This window comes from Odocoileus virginianus, chromosome 8 (assembly GCF_023699985.2).
Source record: "Odocoileus virginianus isolate 20LAN1187 ecotype Illinois chromosome 8, Ovbor_1.2, whole genome shotgun sequence".
In the NCBI taxonomy this organism is placed as follows: Eukaryota; Metazoa; Chordata; class Mammalia; order Artiodactyla; family Cervidae; genus Odocoileus; species Odocoileus virginianus.
This window is the reverse complement of record NC_069681.1, coordinates 80,173,618-80,195,689: the sequence shown is the minus strand read 5'-3', so window position 1 is coordinate 80,195,689 and position 22,072 is coordinate 80,173,618. Positions and strand designations below refer to the sequence as shown.

Sequence of the window (22,072 nt, the reverse complement as noted above, 5' to 3'; positions counted from 1 at the left end):
CTATATGTGTCTATATATATATATTTTTTTTTTTTTTTCCAACAAAGCATATGTTAGTTGGACTATTGTCTCAAACTTCCCAGGACACCACTTATCAAGATTTTCTAACATTTAATACTCACGGTTTCAAATAGCACACTTCCTTAGCTTAAGTTTTTGTCTGATTTTGACTTAATGGCACATGGAATCCATTCATATAAAACCTAATAGCTACACTGCTTTGTTTTAGGTTGCATACTGTAAGAAATAAAAGTTTCTATAGAAAGCAAAAGATGAATAATATGTAAAATATATAATTCCTTTATTTCAAACTGTAATATTACTAGTTAGCTATGAAGTTCCCCCCAGGGCTTAATTTTAACAAGAGAAGTAGTAGAAAATTAGTGTTTCAATGGAAGACAAATAATGTTACACGAGAGAGCAAGATTAATAAATTGCTTGTAAGCTTTTTCTTTGGGTCCCCGGGGACTAATTCAAACAATACAATGATGTCAGCAGTTAAAAAGTCTTTCAGAATTTTCATAATAAACTCTTATTTTCAAGGATTCTTTTCCTGAATATTAAAACTATTTATAAATTATGTTCTTTTTCCTTAAACTTAATTATGACTTAACAAAGACTAAATAATTATTTAATGTTTTCAAAACTGGCTTAAATATATATTTCAAATATTCTAAGGCTTAAACCTTATTCTCTGCTAAATGTTACTATCTCTCAAAAATTTTTTACTTGCATACAGAAAGGCAATGTAATTTCATTAAATGTCAGCAAAATATTAATAATATTTGACATAAATATATAATTTTTTGGTAAAAGGGTAATTATTACAATAAAATTAATGTTGAATTCTATTACAAATTAAAATAGTAAGTTGTTCATTTAAACTGGCCTATATATTTTATGGTATTCCCAGGTGATAAAGTGATAAAGAATCTGCTCGCCAAAGCAAGAGATGTGGGCTCAATTCATGGATCAGGATGATCCCCTGGAGGGGAAAATGGGAAACAACTCCAGTATTTTGCATGGAAAATTCCATAGAGAGAGGAGCCTGGCAGGCTACAGTCCATGGGGTTGCAAAGAATTGGATATGACTGAGCATGCATGCACATATTTTATACTTTTTATATGTGCAGATAAGTTTTTCTAACTCAATATTATAAATTATAATATTATTATTTTTTCAGAGCATTTAAATGTTGAGTACTTTATTCTGTCTTGAATAGGCTTATAGATCTTTCATATGCATAAAATGTCTACACAATCTTTCAGGATTGACCTTACCTGACAAGGCAAGGCCTCATAAAACCAAAACCCACAAAAAGGCCTCATGGCCCTTCTTCTAATCTTTTCCAGGCTTCCCTCAACTACTTGAAAGTAGAAAAAATAAAAATAAATCTGTACGCTTTTAATTTTATTCAAGTTCCATCAAAGTCATTTTATTGGAGTGTTTTACAGAATAATATGTTGTAGGAAACAGCTGCCCTATATGAAAGCTTATATATGCCTCCATGAGTAATTTCTTAAAATACATGTCTACTGTTGAATTTTCATCTGATGCATTTAGAAATAAGTTTTATAAAACAAGTATAAATAGTTTGGTTTGTACTTATTATTTTTCTATTATTTTACTTCAATCAAGAAGCAATACTTTATTTAAAGGAAAAATATCTGTTTGGGAAATGAGAGTTTCATCACAGATGACATATCTTCTTATGGGATCCAAATAAATCTATCTTTCTGTCTATCTCTATCTATCCATCTATTTGGCCTACGTACCAAACTATCTACCTACTTACTTACCTACCTATCATCAATCAATTATTCACCTACCTATATCTACCTACTGAGTCACTCACTTGTCTGACTCTTTGTGACTGCACAGACTGTAGCCTGCAAATCTCTCTCCATGGAAATTTCCAAGCAAGAATACTGGAGCAGGTTGCCATTTCCTCTTCCTGGAGCCTGACCCAAGGATTGAACCTACATCTCCAGCGTCTCCCACATCCGCAGGTGGATTCTTTACCACTGCATCACCTGGGAAGCCCATATACCACCTACTTAACCCATGTATAAAGTGATAAGGCTGTAAATTTGTTACCCTCTTAAAAATTGAGCAACTAATGCAATGTCAATACCACTTGGATTTAGTAAATGAGGTAGAATTATGATTAAAAAAAACAAAACACCTAAAACTACACTTAATGAAATTTATACATTATTCTGCAATCTTTTTCAATTTTCATCGTAACTACCATAGCAACAATCAGTTTTATTTTCTCTCAAACAGTAGGCATTTAGATATAGCCACCTCTGGGCTTTTCAGGGATTCTCATATGAAATTTATAACTGAAAGTTTACAGCTTGCTCTAGATTTGTTATTTTGTCCTTGTGAGTTTGTATATCACAAGTTGATACTTAACATATTGCAGAAAATTATGGTAACAATGCAAAATTAAAAAATAATTTTACCTCTATGACACTTTAATATTATAATTCAAATTCTAACACTGCTATAAAGCCTGTATAGCTTGCAAAAAGCACTATTTTCAATATAAAACTGATGGAAATTACATGCATAACATTACCATGTCTACATGAAACACTATTAAATTTACTGAAGAAATGCTGTTGAGGATTTTCTCTGCTCTCTCACTTAATTTACCTGTTTTGAATACTGAGAGAGAGATTTGTTTCAGGAACAGTATCATAAAAAGCTTTGTTTCCTGATAAACTATGATTTTTATTGTATGGGACAAAATTCCTGACAGATACTTATGGAGATTTACATTACTAAAGGCTCTGAGAAATATTACTGTAAATAGCATTGCTTAATTTTGCTCATTCCTGTGTCTATTTTTACTAGAACCTCATCTTTCTTTCGTTTTGCTGCTACATGCAATAGAAGTAGTGTCCGTTAAAATGTACTTTGAAAAATTCTGGTTAGAATAACTATAGTATATATTTTTGATTGTTAACTTGTTTTTTTTTTTTGGTTTCCTTTTCCTATTTTCTTTTCCTTTCTGTTCTCTTAGGCTTTATCAATGTTTCCCTATTTTATGAAACCTTACAAGTTTTATCAAGTCTTTTATACAGAGCAGATACATAAATAAAATAGGTAAAAGTGAGGAATAAAAATGATCTAGATTAAAAATACTTATTGAGTGACTGTTACTATATGAGACACTAAAAGGACTCTTAGTAGAGAATATAAAAGTCTGAGCCTAGAGTTGATATCAATAACTTTAAATAATGTGGATTGATGAGGTATGGTCAATACCATTAAAATAGCTTAAAAATAAAACAAAATAAGAATAAAAAGGACTTTCAAGGAAAAATGAGAGGTCCAGTTAAATTAATAACACTGAATTCTAGCATATCTAAATAACTTGAAAATACTTATTATATTCACAGCATTAGGATTCTATTTATATATAAAAATGTTTAAGAGTCCACTATTGTTGCTACAACTGCTAATATAATACCATGTGTAAGATTGATTTTCAAAAGTCTCTGAGGTGGACATGGTATTTGTTAAGAACCTAATTTCATGACATGGAAGCAGGTGCCTAGGTCTCCACACTTCACACAACACTGCACTGCTTTTTCATTGCTAAATATGAAATTCTGATCCTGATGTCATTTTTTTTTTCTAAAACTGCCTATAAGATTCCTCGTCCATCATGGATCCTCAGAAATGGAATGAACCTTACAGGCCTAGTAATTCTACTCCCTTAACGTTATAGATGAAGACAACGAAGAAAAGTCAAATCGAGATCACATTGCTGGCTGATAGCTGTATTTTACAGAATGAGCTGAAACTGTGTGCTGGATATAGCTTAAAGCTGGGTAGAACTGACTGATTGGCTTCTAAGTATTCTTTTCAGTTATTAGCTCAACATTCAACACAACTGAGCTTCTAACATAATCTAGTTTATCTTGTTATCTCTCATTATAGTAACTGAGGGTTTGGAAACCCTTAGAAGAAGCTTCAAGAATTCCTGCCTTTCTTGTTTTATCATCATTCTTAAAATTCTCAGTTATGACAAAATAGAAATCACACTTACAGACAATTCTGTGCTCAAGTAAATTCCCTGACTCTGTTCTTATCTGACCAGGGAATTTCAAACTATTCTTCTGGAAGCAGCTAAAATTTTATCTGTAAATCTCTACATGTTTGTAGCAGCTCATCTGGTAATGGTGAGGCAAGTTCATAACTTTTCTTCCCCCACCCCCCCCCACAGAAGATAAGCCCTTCAAGGGAATGCCCTATGTTTAATCTGTCTCTGTATCCTCTGAGCCAGGTGTCTAATACAGTATCTGGCTCTATTTAGATGCATCATAAATCCTGAATAAATGAAGATTAACTAATCCGACTGGACAATATTTTAGACTTCTACATAGAAATTTTAGATGAAATTTTAAAATCTAAAGACAATACATCAGTCAGTCAGTTCAGTTGCTCAGTTGTGTCTGACTCTTTGCGACCCCATGGACTGCAGCACACCAGGCTTCCCTGTCCATCACCAATTCCCAGAGCTCGCTCAAACTCATGTCCGTCGAGTTGGTGATGCCACTGAGTCAGTGATACCGAAGACAATACATAGTGAAAAAATATTTATAGCACATATGATGAGATGTTACTTTTCTTTAAAAAAAAAACACACCAAAACCAAAAACTCAAACAAATCAATAAAAATACCAAGGAATGATCCAATTAAATACATGAGCAAATGAGATGAACAGGCAATTCACAGAAAAATGGACTATATGTAGGAAAAATATCACTAGGTCATTTGATATAATGATACCTATCCTTCTGCTACTCTGTGTTCATTATTCCATCTTCTTCTATGAACCACTCCTTCCCCACTCTTGATCTACCTGGTTCAGGTGGGCCTGTTGGGTAGTCTTGTGATCCAGACCTGTCAATCAGCATATTCTAGCTATATGGTCAGTAAGATTAGTACAGAAATGTGTACACAATTCAAGTTATTTCAGTGAAACTTTGCTGAAACTACTTGAGAAAGAAGCATTTTCTGTTCCTGGTAGGGTTACAAAGGCATCACTGCTATTACATAGAGAAGTTTGGCTGTGAATGATGCCAATGCAGAAAAGTATCAGAGACACAGCATCTTATGACACTGAGGAGTCCTTGGGTCCAGCTTACCTGAACTGACCCGTTTCTGTATCTCTCAGTTACATGATCCAAAACAACTTTGTATTTTAAAACTGATTTAAGTTGATTTTCTGTTACTTGTAACCAAACATCTAAAGTAAACCGGCAATCCTTAAAATGTCAAATAAAAATTATCTTTATTCATTAGATTGTCAAACATTATTAAGTTTCATATCACTCATTGTTGGCCAGGGTGTGACAAAACATGATATCTCATTGTACAGTTGGTAGAAATATAACTGGTATAAATTTCTTTTGGGGAAAATGTAATATTTTAAAAAATATGCACATGTTTTGGATCTAGTAATTCCACTCTGAGGAATTTATAATATGGGAAGAATAAGATGCAAGGGCATTTTTTTACAGAATTGCCTGAAATGGCAAAAAATAATTAAAAACTAGAAGTAGTCTAAATTTCCAATAAAGGATTAGTTAAATAATGACACACCCCCACTGCTGTGCACTGTGCAGGAAATCAAAAAGGCTGAAGAGAAAAAATTCCAAGATAAATTAATTCAATAAATACTGAGTGCCTACTATGCATCAGAAATTATGCTAGACCCTAAAATAAGATAAACAAGGTCACTGTTCTCATGAAGTTTGTATTTAAATGTAGGTGTATATCTGCACATTTAAGAGAATGCATGTGTATATGTATATGTGTTCTGTTTGCCTGTAGAGACAGAGACAAAATGTAAATAAACAATTTGGTAAATGAGAAACTATCAGCGATCAGTGCTCTGTTGACAATTAAAACTGTGTGGATAAGAAAGGCATCTCTAAAGAACTTGGAGCAGAGACACGAACGACCAGGAGAAGCTAATCATAAGAAATTCTGGAGTGAGGGAATTCAAGACAGGAAGAGCTAGTGCAAAGGCTCAAAGCAGGGCCCTGATGACACGTTCAAGAACTGAAAGAAAAGCAGTGTGACTAAAGCGTAATAAACGAGAGGAAGAGTTTATGAGAAGAGTTAAAGCCGGCAGAGGCACGTCATATGGCTTTGGAGACCAGAGTGATGAAGCATGTTTTATGGGTGGAAAGTGCTGTGGAAAGCGACTCAGTGGTTTTAAGCACGAGAAAAACAAGATCTGAGTTAAGCTTTAGAAAGGTAACTCCAATGGTTCTGTGGAGAATGGATTCGAGATAATATTAAATTATCAGACTACTAATAGAACTGAAAAATAGCCAGTTGTAAGAACAGCATCATTTAGCATAATCAATGTTTCCCTAAAAATCCTATAGTATACATGCATAAAGTATTCTTGCTTATTTATTCAGAGAAAACTTTTCAAAGAATATACATGAAACTATAACAATATTGCCTGTGGGGAGTAAGAGTAGCGATAATTTTTAGTTTTCCATCATTCTTTTTTTTACTATTTGATTATAACCTTGCTTTATCCCATGTACAGAGTCTTAGACGGCTTTTTAAATTATACGACACCGTAGTGTGTGTATGTCAATGCTGCTCTCCCAACCTGTCCCGCTCTCCTCCTCCCTCTGTGCCCTCCCTTCTTTACATCTGCGTCTCTATTCCTGACCTGGAAATAGGTTTCATGTGTAAAATAAACAGACACTGGGAAACTCCTGTGGGGCTTCTGAGGTGGCACTAGTTGTAAAGATCCCTCCTGCCCAATGCAGGAGACATGAGACCTGGATTTGATCCCTGAGTTGGGAAGATCCCCTCGAGGAGGACATGGCAACACTCCAGTATTCTTGCCTGGAGAATCTCATGGACACAGGAGCCTGGTGGGTTGTAGTCTATAGGGTCGCAAAAAGTCAGACACGACCGAAGCAACTTAGCACTGTGCTGAGCTCCATGGGCTACCCTGAAGCTACTGTAAGGGCACATGGAGCTCTGTGATGACCGAGAGGGGTGGGATGGCAGTCAGCGGGGAGGGCGTTCCAGAACGAAGGGGATATAGGTATACATAGTTGATTTACTTTGTTGTACACTAGGAACTAACAAGACATTGTAAAGCAATTATACTTCAATAAAAAATAAGTTAGATGATCCAGGATTATTTTTCAAATGGGAACATTATAATTTTTATAAATTTTAATAAATTATAGCAACTTTATATTTTAGCTAGCAAACAATAAAGATGTATTTTAACATATAAATTCCTGCTATCAATATTTACCAATATTTGAATCACCTTATATCAGAACTTTCCTAGTTAAAACAAGTTAAGCGACAACATGAGGTAGAAGAGACAAAGGCAAAAGGTGAGATATTCTACAGGAAAGCTGGCACAGTTTCTTAATAAGTCACTATCATGAAAAAGAAAAGGTAGTGGTGGGGAACTATTCTGACCTAGAAGACATGTAAGAGACCTAAGAATCAAACATACTTTGTGGTTATGGGACTTAATTAAGTCCATGGGACTTACAGCTTTTGTGCAGCAAAGGAAACCACTGACAAAATGAAAAGATAACCTACTGAATGGGAGAAATTATTTGCAAATTATATGACTGACAAGAGGTTAATATCCAACTTATAAAAACAGTCCATACAATTCAAATTAAAACAAATAAGCAAACCAATTTAAAAATTGGGCAAAGGACCGGCATAGACATTTCCCCAAAAGCACATACAGGTGGCCAACAGTCACATGAAAAGATGAAAGAGAAAAACAAATTGAAACCACAATGAGATATCAGTTCACAGCTGTCAAAAGGCTATCATCAAAAAGACCACACATAATAAATGTTGGTGAGAATGTGGAGCAAAGAGAACCCTTATACAAAGCTGGTGGGAATGTAAATTGGTGCAGCCACTATGGGAAATAGTGTGAAGATTCCTCAAAAAACTAAATATAGAATTAGCATTGTGCTCATGCTAAGTCGCTTCAGTTGTGTCAGACTCTTCGCAACTCTATGGACTGCAGCCACCTAGGCTCCTAAGGCCATGGGACTCTCCAGGCAAGAACAGTGGAGCTGGGTGCCATTCCCTTCTCCAGGGGATCTTCCCAAGCCAGGGACTGAACCCATGTCTCTTGCATTGGCAGGTGGGTTCTTTACCACTAACGCCACCTGGGAAGCCCCAGAACTAACATATGATCTAGCAATTCTACTCCTGGGTATATATTTGAAGAAAATGAAAACACTAATTCAAATAGATACATGCATCCCAATGTTCACAGCAACATTGCAACAGCCAAGATATGAAAGCGACCAAAGTGTCTATCAACAGATGAATGGATAAAGAGAATGTCACACACACATACACACACACTGCAGAATACTACTCAGCCATAAAAATAATGAAAATACTGTCATTTGCAACAACATGGGTGAACCTGGAGAGTATTATGCTTAGTGAAATAAGTCAGACAGAAAAAAGACAAATACTGTATAGTATCACTTATATGTGGAATCTAAAAAAATAAAACAAACACATGGTTATAACAAAATAGAAACAGACTTATAGAAATAAAGAACAAATTAGTAGTTACCAGTCAGGAGAGGGAAGGTGGGGAGGGACAAGTTAAGAGGAAGGGGTTAAGAGGTACACACTACCATGAAAAAATAAAGAAGTTACAAGGACATATTGTACAGCAAAGAGAATACAGCCAGTATTTATAATAACTTTGAATGGAATATAACCTATAAAAATTTTGAATCACTGTTTTGTACCTCTGTTACTAATGTAATATTGTATATCAACTACACTTCAATTAAAAAAGGGATAAAAAAATAAATTGCTCATTAAAAAAAAATTACTGTGTAGTCCTTGACTGAATACTATCTTGAACAAACTAATTCTTAAAGACATACAGTAGGTAACTAGAAAAACCTGATTATGGTCACAGTGTTAGATAATATTAGGGAAATACCATTAAGTTTTGTTAGGTATGAAGATAGTATTCTGGTAATGGAGGAAAATGTATTTTTCATACTAAAGTATTTAGGGATAAAGTGTAATATCTTTAATTTACCTAAAAGCACTTCAGTAAAACAAAAAAAAAAAGCTAAAATGTTAATGACTAATATCTAGGTATTGGGTAAGTGGGTACTAATAACTGTTGGTGCTTTTCTTTTGAAAAATTTTGTAATAAAAAGTCAAAATCAAATAAAAATGGAATGTAAAAACCAAAAAAAATCTTTCAAACTCCAACCAATAGTGCTTATGTTTTAAGTTGTTCTCATTGATAAGAATGCTTTTAAATCAGAAATTTGTGTTTGCAAATGTGTGAAAATTTTGGTCTCTGAAATAGATTTAATCTCCCCTTTGGAATTTTATGCACACTATTAATTTGCTTAATATGGCCTTTCATCATCAGCTGAAATTCAGCTAGTCACAACGCAATTCCCACTTACATTCTTAAGAAACGGAGCTTGAAGTAATGAAGCATTGATAAAAGGAAGTGTTAGGAATTATATTTTGTTGGCTTTAACTGAGTGTATTTCTTTTAATACTTTTTCACAGGTGACTAAACACGTTAATTATACTATGAAAAAAGATAAACTTTGAGCCAAAGCTGCACTTTGATAGCACAGTTTATGAGCACGTGAGTACGTCGCCCAGTCCCACGTGGGACCGCGGTCTCTGCAGAGGGGGAGGCTCAGTTCAGGCGCTCCCCTATTTCTATTTGACACGGCTGTCCCAGCATTTAGGAGAGGCGGAGCACATCCAGGAGGTAACGTAGCCAATAGGCATTTAATAAAAAAAAAAGGACATTCTACCTAACTATTGTGGAGAAATTATAGGTAAGAAATGAGAAGGAAATACAACCTGTGTTAACTAGTGCAATTTCTCCTAGAATTGTGGGGATAAAATGAGAAAATCTATGTACACTGCTTTAGCACTATGCCTGGCACATAATAGTACATGTCAAATGTGGGCTGTTATCATTACCCTGGAATAATTATTAAGAAAGTTAGTTTAAAATATCTTAGTGAAAAGTAAAAAAAAAAAAAAAAATCTAAAAAAAAAATCTTAGTGAAAAATACTCAATTTTACATAAAAACAATAGAAGTAAAAGTAAAATACTTTAAATCTTGATGTGTCAGTTCTAAAAGATGTCAAAGTGCTAAGTAGTGGGGTGATGATGAGTTTGTTAGTTTCAAGATCATCACTACTGAATATTCCATTTCAGCTGGGAAGCAAGGTTCAAAGAGGCCGACTCTGGCCTAATTTTGCCACAATGATGCTACATTTTAAATGTGATACACGGCGGGTGAAATAAAAGCACATAGAGCACACACTAGAAAAGTGCTCCAGTTGTTCCCAGTTCCTTTTTTTAACAGCTTACATTTTTAAAAGTAGGACAGGCTGCAGTATTTTCACCTCTCTATCTCCCTTTCTGAAAGGATAGGACACTTAGCTGCATGGGAAGGCACAAGCAAAGAGGCTAAGTGGACTTTAGCCTAAGCAGACAAAGCAGGACTGGGTGGGAACTTCTGTGTAAATCCTTAAAGCTCGCTGTCACCCTCTATGTGTTCCCAACAAACAACAGTGGAGAAGAAAACAAACCAAAAATGCCTTGCTATTTCTGGGGGTGTGTCTGTGCATACTAAGTCATTTTAGTCATGTCCAACTCTTTGAGACCCTATATAGAGACTGTAGTCCGCCAGGCGCCTCTGTCCATGGGAGTTTCCTGGCAAGAATAATGGAGCAGCCTGCTGCTCCCAGGGGCCCGATGCTGGGATCGAACCTGCCTCTCTTCTGTCTCCTGCATTGGCAGGAGGGTTCTTTACCACTAGCACCACCTGGGAAGACCTTCTGGGTACTATGTTTCTGTTTCTGTGTTAGTCGCTCAGTCGGGTCCAACTCTTTGCAACCCCACAGGCTGTAGCCTGCCAGGCTCCTCTGTCCATGGGATTCTCCAGACAAGAACACTCCAGTGGCTTGTCATTCCCTTCTACAGAGGATCTTTCTGCCCCTGAGAATGAACCCTGGTCCCTTGCATTGCAGGCAGATTCTTTACCGTTTGAGCTACAGGGAAGTCCTGGGTACTATAGTGGATGTGAATCGACTTGTTTCTTTTTCTGCACTTTTCTTGGTTTTCCTTCCTTCCAGTTAGAAGGAAAGGAGCATAATACACAACCAGGTGAACTAAAAATGACTGTCAGCTATTCAGGGTATGGGCCAGTTCTTAACTGTCTTTTTCTTTCCACTGCCGGGCACAGAGTAGCTGTGCAATAAATGCTTACGTAATGAAAGAATAAGTGAATGAATAAAATTATTGATTTGAAACTGGTGCCCTTTTGCATAGTCCCCCTTGCAAATTATTGCCTTCAGTTTGGATTATTCCATGAGTTTCAAACAGTATCCTCTGTTCACGGGATTCTCCAGACAAGAATACTGGAGTGGGTTGCCATGTATTCCTTCTGCCTGGATCATCCAGATGCAGGTATCGAACCCAAGCCCTACATACATTGGTGGGTGGGTTCTTTACCACTAGCGCCACCTGGGAAGCCCAAAACAGTATCCAGATTTTGCCAATACACACCTTGTCTTAAGCAAAGGAGAAAAGGAAAGGTATATCCATTTGAATGCAGAGTTCCAAAGAATAGCAAGGAGAGATAAGAAAGCCTTCCTCAGTGATCAATGCAAAGAAATAGAGGAAAACAATAGAATGGGAAAGACTAGAGATCTCTTCAAGAAGATTAGAGATACCAAGGGAATATTTCATGCAAAGATGGGCTCAATAAAGGACAGAAATGGTAGGGACCTAACAGAAGCACAAGATATTAAGAAAAGGTGGCAAGAATACACAGAAGAACTGTACAAAAAAGATCTTCATGACCCAGATAATCACAATGGTATGATCACTAACCTAGAGCCAGACATCCTGGAATGTGAAGTCAAGTGGGCCTTAGGAACCATCACTATGAACAAAGCTAGTGGAGGGGATGGATTTCCAGTTGAGCTATTTCAAATCCTGAAAGATGATGCTGCGAAAGGGCTGCATTCTATATGCCAGCAAATTTGGAAAACTCAGCAGTGGCCACAGGACTGGAAAAGGTCAGTTTTCATTCCAATCCCAAAGAAAGGCAATCCCAAAGAATGTTCAAACTACTGCACAACTGCACTCATCTCACACACTAGTAAAGTAATGCTCAAAATTCTCCAAGCCAGCCTTCAGCAATATGTGAACTGTGAACTTCCAGATGTTCAAGCTGGTTTTAGAAAAGGCAGAGGAACCAGAGATCAAATTGCCAACATCCCCTGGATCATCGAAAAAGCAAGAGGGTTCCAGAAAAACATCTATTCCTGTTTTATTGACTATGCCAAAGCCTTTGACTGTGTGGATCACAATAAACTGTGGAAAATTCTGAAAGAGATGGGAATACCAGACCACCTGACCTGCCTCTTGAGAAACCTATATGCAGGTCAGGAAGCAACAGTTAGAACTGGACATGGAACAACAGACTGGTTCCAAACAGGAAAAGGAGTACATCAAGGCTGTATATTGTTACCCTGCTTATTTAACTTCTATGCAGAGTACATCATGAGAAACGCTGGGCTGAAGGAAGCACAAGCTGGAATCAAGATTGCTGGGAGAAATATTAATAATCTCAGATATGCAGATGACACCACCCTTATGGAAGAAAGTGAAGAGGAACTAAAGAGCTTCTTGATGAAAGTGAAAGAAGAGAGTGAAAAAGTTGGCTTAAAGCTTAACATTCAGAAAACTGAGATCATGGCATCTGGTCCCATCACTTCATGGGAAATAGACGGGGAAACAGTGGAAACAGTGTCAGACTTAATTTTCTTGGGCTAAAAAAATCACTGCGGATGGTGATTGCAGCCATGAAATTAAACGACGCTTACTCCTTGGAAGGAAAGTTATGACCAACCTAGATAGCACATTAAAAAGCAGAGACATTACTTTGCCAACAAAGGTCTGTCTAGTCAAGGCTATGGTTTTTCCAACAGTCATGTATGGCTGTGAGAGTTGGACTGTGAAGAAAGATGAGTGTCAAAAAACTGAAGCTTTTGAACTGTGGTGTTGGAGAAGACTCTTGAGAGTCCCTTGGACTGCAAGGAGATCCAACCAGTCCATCCTAAAGGAGATAAGTCCTGGGTGTTCATTGGAAGGACTTTTGTTGAAGCTGAAACTCCAGTACTTTGGCTACCTCAAGGGAAGAGCTGACTCATTGGAAAAGACCCTGATGTTGGGAGGGATTGGAGGCAGGAGGAGAAGGGGACGATAGAGGATGAGATGGCTGGATGGCATCAATGACTCAATGGACATGGGTTTGAGTAAACTCCAGGTGTTTGTGATGGACAGGGAGGCCTGGTGTGCTGTGATTCATGGGGTCGCAAAGAGTCGGATATGACTGAGCAACTGAACTGAACTGAACTGGAAGTCTCTTGATGAAAGTGAAAGAGGAGAGTGGAAAAGTTGGCTTAAAGCTCAACATTCAGAAAACTAAGATCATGGCATCCAGTCCCATCACTTCATGGCAAATAGATGGGGAAACAGTGGAAACAGTGTCAGACTTTATTTTTCTGGACTTCAAAATCACTGCAGATGTGGAATGCAGCCATGAAATTAAAAGGCACTTACTCCTTGGAAGGAAAGTTATGACCAACCTAGACAGCATGTTAAAAAGCATAGACACTACTTTGTCAACAAAGGTCCGTCTAGTCAAGGCAATGGTTTTTCCAGTGGTCATGTATGGATGTGAGAGTTGGGCTGTGAGGAAAGCTGAGTACCAAAGAATTGATGCTTTTGAACTGTGGTGTTGGAGAAGACTCTTGAGAGTCCCTTGGACTGCAAGGAGAGCCAACCAATCCATCCTAAAAGAGATCAGTCCTGGGTGTTCATTGGTAGGACTGATGTTGAAGCTGAAACTCTAATCCTTTGGCCACCTGATGCAAAGAGCTGACTCATTTGAAAAGACCCTGATGCTGGGAAAGATTGAGGACAGGAGGAGAAGGGGATGACAGAGGATGAGATGGTTGGATGGCATCACCGACTCAATGGACATGGGTTTGAGTAAACTCCAGGAGTTGGTGATGGACAGGGAGACCTGGCATGCTGCAGTTCATGGGGTCGCAAAGAGTCAGACACGACTGAGTGACTGGACTGAACTGAACCTTGTCTTAAAATAGTACTTACCCTTCAGTTTTGCAATAGAAGCCAGTCTAACAAAAATGATTTTCAAATTGGGTTCTATGTTAAGGTGACCTTCAACATACATTTAGAAAAAATTTCGTATTTGGCAGTAGCTTTTTTTGGCAGATGGTATATAATTAGATTTACACATTCACATTTTTGTCTTCTAACCAGTTTTATATCATCATAGTCAGCTACGAATACATTTAGTTTTGCCCATTTTTCAAGTTTTGTTGCTAAAGCTTGAGCATTAGGTAAATTACATGCTAAAGCAAATAAAACTAACTTAATTTTAGATATTGTTGATTTTTAATGAGAAAGAGAAAATGACTGTATAAACTTGCACCACACTGCCCAGTTGAGCACTATGCTAACAAGGTAAATAAGCCCTTTTCCATGTGGTATGTAGGCGTTTGGCAATATCAAGGGTGGACAGTTGAGAGTATTCACACTTCAGTGCATTCATTTGCATTATCACATTTCTAAACCTCAAGGCATTATCACTTCCTTTTTAAAGTGGCATAATAATTTGGGAAATAATGGTAATGCTTATCATCATCTGTCAATCAAACAACTCCTAAGTTAACAAAACATATTTTTTCCACACAATGAATGGGTATGTGTGTGTGATGTCCTATGCTCATGTCAATATTAGTAAGATTTGGCTCTTGTGATGAAACTATTTCATTTATCAGGGGGTTTGAGTGGGAAATAGGAAAATTCCATTTATACTTTAGTGAGCAAGGAGCTGTGCTTCACGTCAAAGCCACATAACCACTGTATGTGCAGAGTAAAATTCATGTGTGTATGTAAATAACTGACACAGTGGCACATAGCATGCTTTAAGATAGATTTTGCCACAAAGTCACATCTCCATGAGGAAAATCTGTATAAATTTGGAGGAAAATCTGTACAATCAGTGCTGCTTGAATACTGAAAAGATAAGTCAATGACGGGCTGTTTCTTTAGCTGCCCATCATGTCAAACAATACATGAGACCTCTAACCTGCACATGTAATGAATAAAACTTGAACTTGTGATGTCTAATCTGAAGAGGGGTCTAATATATTTTACTGATGAGGAACTTTCATTACTCCTGTGCTCTTCAACTGTTCAGTTAAGTGGGTGAAGGAGGAGTAAGAATATTATAAATGCAATAAAATATTTCATTTAAATAAATGTGTATCTCAAATTTAAGTAAACATTTAACTTCAGTAATTTTTTAAGGCTTTTGTTAACTTGGAAATCTACACATATGAAAAAACAGTCATTTATTGCATGAAAAATATTTCATATTTTATTAAAAATTATTGCTTTTGATTTTATTAAAATAAAATTAAACCAATCTTTGTCACTAGATTGTTTTCAATCACAAACTCTCAATTGAGAATTACAGAATTTTGCTTTTTTGACCCCTAGTCACTGAGACTCTCTGGGTTTCTTGGACCCGTGTGACTATTTCCTTCCCCATTTTAGGGAAGTTTTCAGCTGTTATCTCCTCTAGTATTTTCTCATGGCCTTTCTTTTTGTCTTCTTCTTCTGGGACTCCTATGATTCGAATGTTGGGGTATTTCACATTGTCCCAGAGGTCCCTGAGGTTGTCCTCATTTCTTTTGATTCTTTCTTTTTCCTCTCTGCTTCATTTATTTCCACCATTTTATCTTCTACCTCACTTATCCTATCTTCTGTCTCCATTATTCTACTCTTGGTTCCCTCCAGAGTGTTTTTGATCTCATTTATTGCATTATTCATTTTAAATTGACTCTTTTTTATTTCTTCTAGGTCCTTGTTAAACATTTCTTGCATCTTCTCAATCCTTGTCTCCAGGCTATTTATCTGTAACTCCATTTTGTTTTCAAGATTTTGGATCATTTTTATTATCATTATTCTAAATTATTTTTCAGGTAGATTCCCTATCTCCTCCTCTTTTGTTTGGCTTGGTGGGCATTTTTCATGTTCCTTTACCTGCTGGGTATTTCTCTGCCTTTTCTTCTTGTTTAGATTGCTGTGTTTGGGGTGCCCTATCTGTATTCTGATGGTCTGTGGTTCTTTTTTATTGTGGAGGGTTCTCCCAGTGGGTGGGGTTGGACGATTGGCTTGTCAAGGTTTCCTGGTTAGGGAAGCTTGCATCGGTGTTCTGGTGGGTGGAGCTGGATTTCTTCTCTCTGGAGTGCAATGGAGTGTCCAGTAGTGAGTTTTGACATGGGTCTATGTGTTTGGTGTGACTTTGGGCAGCCTGTATGTTGACGTGCAGGGCTATGTTCCTGCGTTGCTGGAGAATTTGTGTGGTATGTCTTGCTCTGGAACTTATTGGCTCTTGGGTGGTGGTTGGTTTCAGTGTAGGTATGGAGGCTTTTGGATGATCTCTTATTAATTAATGTTCCCTGGAGTCAGGAGTTCTCTGGTGTTCTCAGGTTTTGGGCTTAAGTCTCCTGGCTCTGGATTTCAGTCTTATTCTTCCAGTAGCCTCGAGACTTCTCCTACTATACAGCACTGATAATAAAACTTCTAGGTTAATGGCGAAAGGATTCTCCACAGTGAGGGACACCCAGAGAGGTTCACAGAGTTACATGAGGAAGAGGAGAGGGAGGAAGGAGATAGAGATGAGCAGGAGGAGAAAAAGGGGGACTCAAGAGGAGAGAGACAGATCTACGCAGTACTCTGTTCCCTAAGTGTTCTCTGCAGCCCAGAACACCCACAGAGATTCACAGAATTGAACTGAGAAGAGAAGGGGGAGGGAGGAAATAGAGGTTATCTGGGGGAGAAAAAGGAGAGTCAGAAGTGGGAGAGAGTAATCATCACACTCCTGAGTAAAAATGGGGACCCCAGTCACTGAATGCCACTGTGTGTTGGGCATTATAGTAGATGCCTTACCTACATTATTGCACTTAATTTTCAACAACTCCATGTGAATACTACTGTGTTCATTTTAAAGAAGAGGAAACAGAAGTTCAGAGAGTTTAGGAAACAAGCCTAAGTCTGCACAGCAGGTGAGAGAGCTACATTTGAATAGAGCTTATATTCTTTCCATGTTCTCTTTATGACCTCTCCTTTTTCTCCTCTCAATTTTAACACCAATATACATAAAGGAAAACTGAAAAGCTGCGATGATTCTGGAGCTAGCCTTTCCCAGCAGCCAGTACGGAGAACAGAAACCTCCAGTATTCCCCTCTCTCTATAACTGAGAGCTGAGTGCCTGCTGAAGCTGACTTTGTGAAGAAAGCCATCTCCAACTCAGATCGCTATCCTGCCCATGGCACCGAAGCCCCAGGGAAAGTATGTATGGGGCAGAGCCATTATTTTTATTTAGTTTCTCATTTTTGGTTCTTGTCTGGATCCTATAAAAATATCATTACTAAGTTTTCCAATGTGATTTTGTTAAATACTGGTGGTAGTTTAGTTGCTAAGTCATGTGTGACTCTTGAGACCACATGGACTGCAGCCCACCAGGCTTCTCTGTCCATGGGATTTTCCAGGCAAGAATACTGGAGCGGGTTGCCAATTTCCTTCTCAAAGGGATCTTCCCGACCCAGGGATTGAACCTGGGTCTCGTGCACTGCAGGCAGATTCTTTACGAACTGAACTACCAGGGAATTCCTGTTAAGTATTAGATGCTGCTTAAAAATGAAATAGCCATTGCTTTGTTAATATTGTCAGAACATTTTGGGGAAGTAGGTAAGGAATGCATGTAACAGCTGAATTATGGACTTAGATCAGTTATGGGAAGAAACAGACCCAGGTGTACGCAGATGTTTTACCCCCTTTCATACTCCTCTCATTTGCTTCAGTGAAGCATCCAGGATTCCTTGAGAGGGGAATTCCCTCTTTGCACCGAGAGTAGATCTGGGTTTTATGATACAAGCAATTTGTAGGAGAGGGGTTCTTTAAGAAAAGGAGCATAAAACTACAGACATACAATTAGGGGCAAGTGATAAGAAGAGGCCCCTGAAACTTGAGAGGCTTTGAAGTTTAAGCTTCACTAACTTAAATTAATTATGATAAATTTATTTCTGACTCCACTTAATGTCATATATTACAACCGTTGTGTTGTTTAGTCACTAAATCATGCTCAACTCCTTTGTGACCCCATGGACTGTAGCCTGCCAGGCTCCTATATCTATGGGATTTCCCAGGTAAGAATACTGGCCATTTCCTTCTCCAGGAACTCTTCCCAACCCAGGAATCAAACCCATGTCTCCGGTACTGGCAGGTGAATTCTTTACGACTGAGCTACCACGAAGTTCATATGTTATAATTATTATTGTCGTTCAGTCACCACATTGTGTCCGACTCTTCATGATCCCATGGACTGCAGCATGCCAGGCCTCCCTGTCCCTTACCATCTCCCAGAGTTTGCTCAAGTTCATGTCCATTGCATTGGTGATGTCATCCAACCATCTCATCCTGTCACCCTCTTCTCCTTCTGCCTTCAACTTTTCCCAGCATAAGGGTTTTTTCCTACTGTGTCGGCTCTTTGCATCAGGTGGCCAAAGTATTGGTGCTTCGGCTTCAGCATCAATCCTTCCAATGAGTATTCAAAGTTGAGTTCCCTTAATACTGACTGGTTTGATCTCCGTGCTATCCAAGGGACTCTCACGAGTCGTCTCCCGCACCACAGTTCAAAAGTATAAATTCTTCAGCACTTTGCCTTCTTTACGGTCCAGCTCTTATAATCATACATGACTACTGGAAAGACGATAGCCTTGACTATATGGACCTTTGTTGGCAAAGTGATGTCTTTGCTTTTTAACACACCCTCTAGGTTTTTCATAGCTTTCCTGACAAGAAACAACTGTCTTCTAATTTCATGGCTGCAGTCACCATCCTCAGTGATTTTAGGACCCAAGAAGAGGAAATCTGTCACTGCTTCCACCTTCTCCCCTTCTATTTGCCATGAAGTGATGGGGCCAGATGCCATGATCTTAGTTTTTTAATATTTAGTTTTAAGCACAGCTTTTTCACTTTCCTCCTTCACCCTTATCAAGTTCTCTAGGTCCTCTTTGCTTTCTGCCATTAGAGTGGTATTGACCACATATCTGAGGTTGTTGATATTTCTCTTCACAATCTTGATTCCAGCTTGTAACTCATTCAGATTATATATGTAATAGGGAACCTATCGCCAATTAGTTTTTTCTCCTTCATAACCAATGAACATTCCTTGAGAGTTAGGTCTATATCTTAAAATCCTCTTAGCACCTTGGAAAGTTCCTTTTACACAGTAGCTCTGTGTAGTTCATTTGTTATTGTATAGATTATACAAACTATAAAGAAGAAACTTTCAGATACAGTATAGTTGACATTTTATAATAGTGAGTTTGTTTAAGCTCCCTTTCTTTAGGGTACAGGAATTCAACGTTCCTCTTGTCAACTCTTAGCCTTGCACATGAGGAAACATTTTCTGGGATTTCTGGGAAAGCAAAGTTTCTTTTGTCTTTCACATGAGGAACTTGGTGAGATGCTTTCTTTGGATAGTTTGATATGAGTCTGGAACTGTCATGGTCATTTTGCTCCTAAAGAGGATTTCTTGGAGCTACTGGAGGCCATCCAGTAGAGGGTGAGTACGAAGCCCACAGAGGGGAAGGCAGAGCAGAACGGTGGAAAGAACTCGGTGCTTGGTGGCATTATTTGCATCACTGGAAAAAAAAACCTGACTGAAAACTAAACCTTCCTCCTCTGAATTTTTTAGTTGTGAGAACCAATATTGTTGATTTACTGTTCAAGCCAACTGCTTAAGCTGGGTTGTTTGAAACATTCATAAGTCCTGACACAACTAGTATTTATGAAACCAATGCAATGCAGAGGTATAAAGAAAGAAAAGAAATAACCTGTGACTTTTTAAAGGACTGTACACTTCTTAATGTCTTAACTTTTATGCAGTAAAGAAATAAAAATTAGTTGAGGCTCTAAATAAATTCTACAATTTATTCACTGATAGGAATTATGACTTGGGTCCTAAATTTTGTGTAGGAAAAACTTTTGTTATTGGAGAGCTTTTAGAATGTTTCTGGTTAATAATACTGTTCAAATATTCCAAATATCCCTTGAATTTCTGAAGATTAACAGACTTTTCATTAAAAATTTCACTCGTGGTACTGTTTATAACTATAATAATTTCATGTGCTTCTCAATGGTAATCTCTACACTGTAATAATACTGCATCACTAGAAGTTTTTCTTTCCAGTTATATTATACTTCAAATGTCATTTTCCTATTAGGCATATAGTATGATATATTTTCATACACTAAAATCTTATTTATTAATGATTTCTATGCAGGATGGTCTCGAGTTTCTAGCCTATTTGTAAGAAGTTCCTATTAAGAAATTCAATTAAGCATGGGAAAGAATGTAAGAATAATTTATTAACAGATAAAGGTTTTAATTTGCTACCATTTTCCTATCATGTTATTTTGACAGAATGTAAAGAATAAATTGCTAAAGAATGGAGCACAGTAGAATTGGAAGAAAAAGTGATTTATCTTTTAAGAAACATGGGTTCAAAAGTTCACAATATGAAGGACTCTATGTTTGTAAAAGCAGTCAGTGTTCATGTCGCCTAATTTGTTTAGGCTGTCTGTTTACCTCTTTTATTTATCTAACATTAAATAAAATTAGGAGAGCACATGTGGGTCACAAAAGGAAAAGTTCTGGCAAAAGGCATACAGGTTAAATAGATCACCTTTAAAAACTTGAAGAATGTTTACATATTCTAGTTACTTTAGAAATAGTGATTTCCTCATTTAACTTATCTTTTCCACAAGAATAAACTAAAAATCTATAATTGCTAGCAAATATTTGACCATTTGCCTTATCCATATTAATCAAGATGAAGGCTCTATTTTCTTTGGTTGGGATAATGTTTCAAGAACCTTTGAGTCCAAATGTCTTAGTGTACTTGAGTTTGCATTTTTCAGTCTGTTCCAGCCCACACTATATCTACTGCCACAATGCTGCATTCCCAGATTTCTGGTAACTATCTGAGCCTTCCTCTCAGCTCTGGACTAGACTCTCTCCCAGATGGCTAAGATACGTCTTTACTGACTCCTGTACACTCCTTCACCTAGGACAGGGCTTAACATGTATACAGTAAGTGTGTGGTGTAGGTTGAATTAATGACTGAAGAAATGGACAGGTAAATGGAGGAAAGAGAGGAACTTTGGTCTGTAAGCTTCCTTTCATCATAATATCCCAGTTGATTTCAAAGAAAAAGGGCTTTCTTCCTTGTGCTAAAAATAATCTAAAATACCTATTGTAGTGGTTAACTCATGAGTTTATAGCACTATGTAACAAGCTACATGACTATCTGAATGATAAAATCATTTTCTGTAAAATTAAATAAGCATGAACTATATTATATAGGGAGCTACATGAGAGGAATTCTTATGTCAGAGGCTGCATGAGAATCTACACCATACATTTTATTGTGTGTATAAATATATATATATATGCACACTTACATATGTACATATATATACACACACAGTATCTAATACATAATGACTACTGAATTAATGTTAAGTAAAACACATGTTAATAAGATTATGTTAAAGAAGTAATTTAGCAGTTTTCACCTCCACATTTATAAGTTAGTTTGCTCTTGTTTTACATCCAAAGATTACACCTCAATCTTAGAAATTCATGTCAAAAATGCATACCGTTCAAACATCCTAATTCCAATAAGGATGTAACAGTATATATTTATCAACCTTATTTGAAACTTGAAAGACAATTCAAAGTATATGGCATATATCAATGATTTACTACATTATATTTACACCCAATGTATTAGCTAATGCTGATTGCCAGGCGCTCTCAGTATTTTTA

The 22,072-nt window shown here is 37.2% G+C and overlaps 1 protein-coding gene across 7 annotated transcripts in view; it reads right to left on the bottom strand.

Moving 5' to 3' along the window:
* The window catches only part of NBEA (neurobeachin), a 642,892-nt gene that overhangs the window by 78,513 nt on the left and 542,307 nt on the right, over positions 1–22,072 (bottom strand). The window lies entirely within an intron of this gene.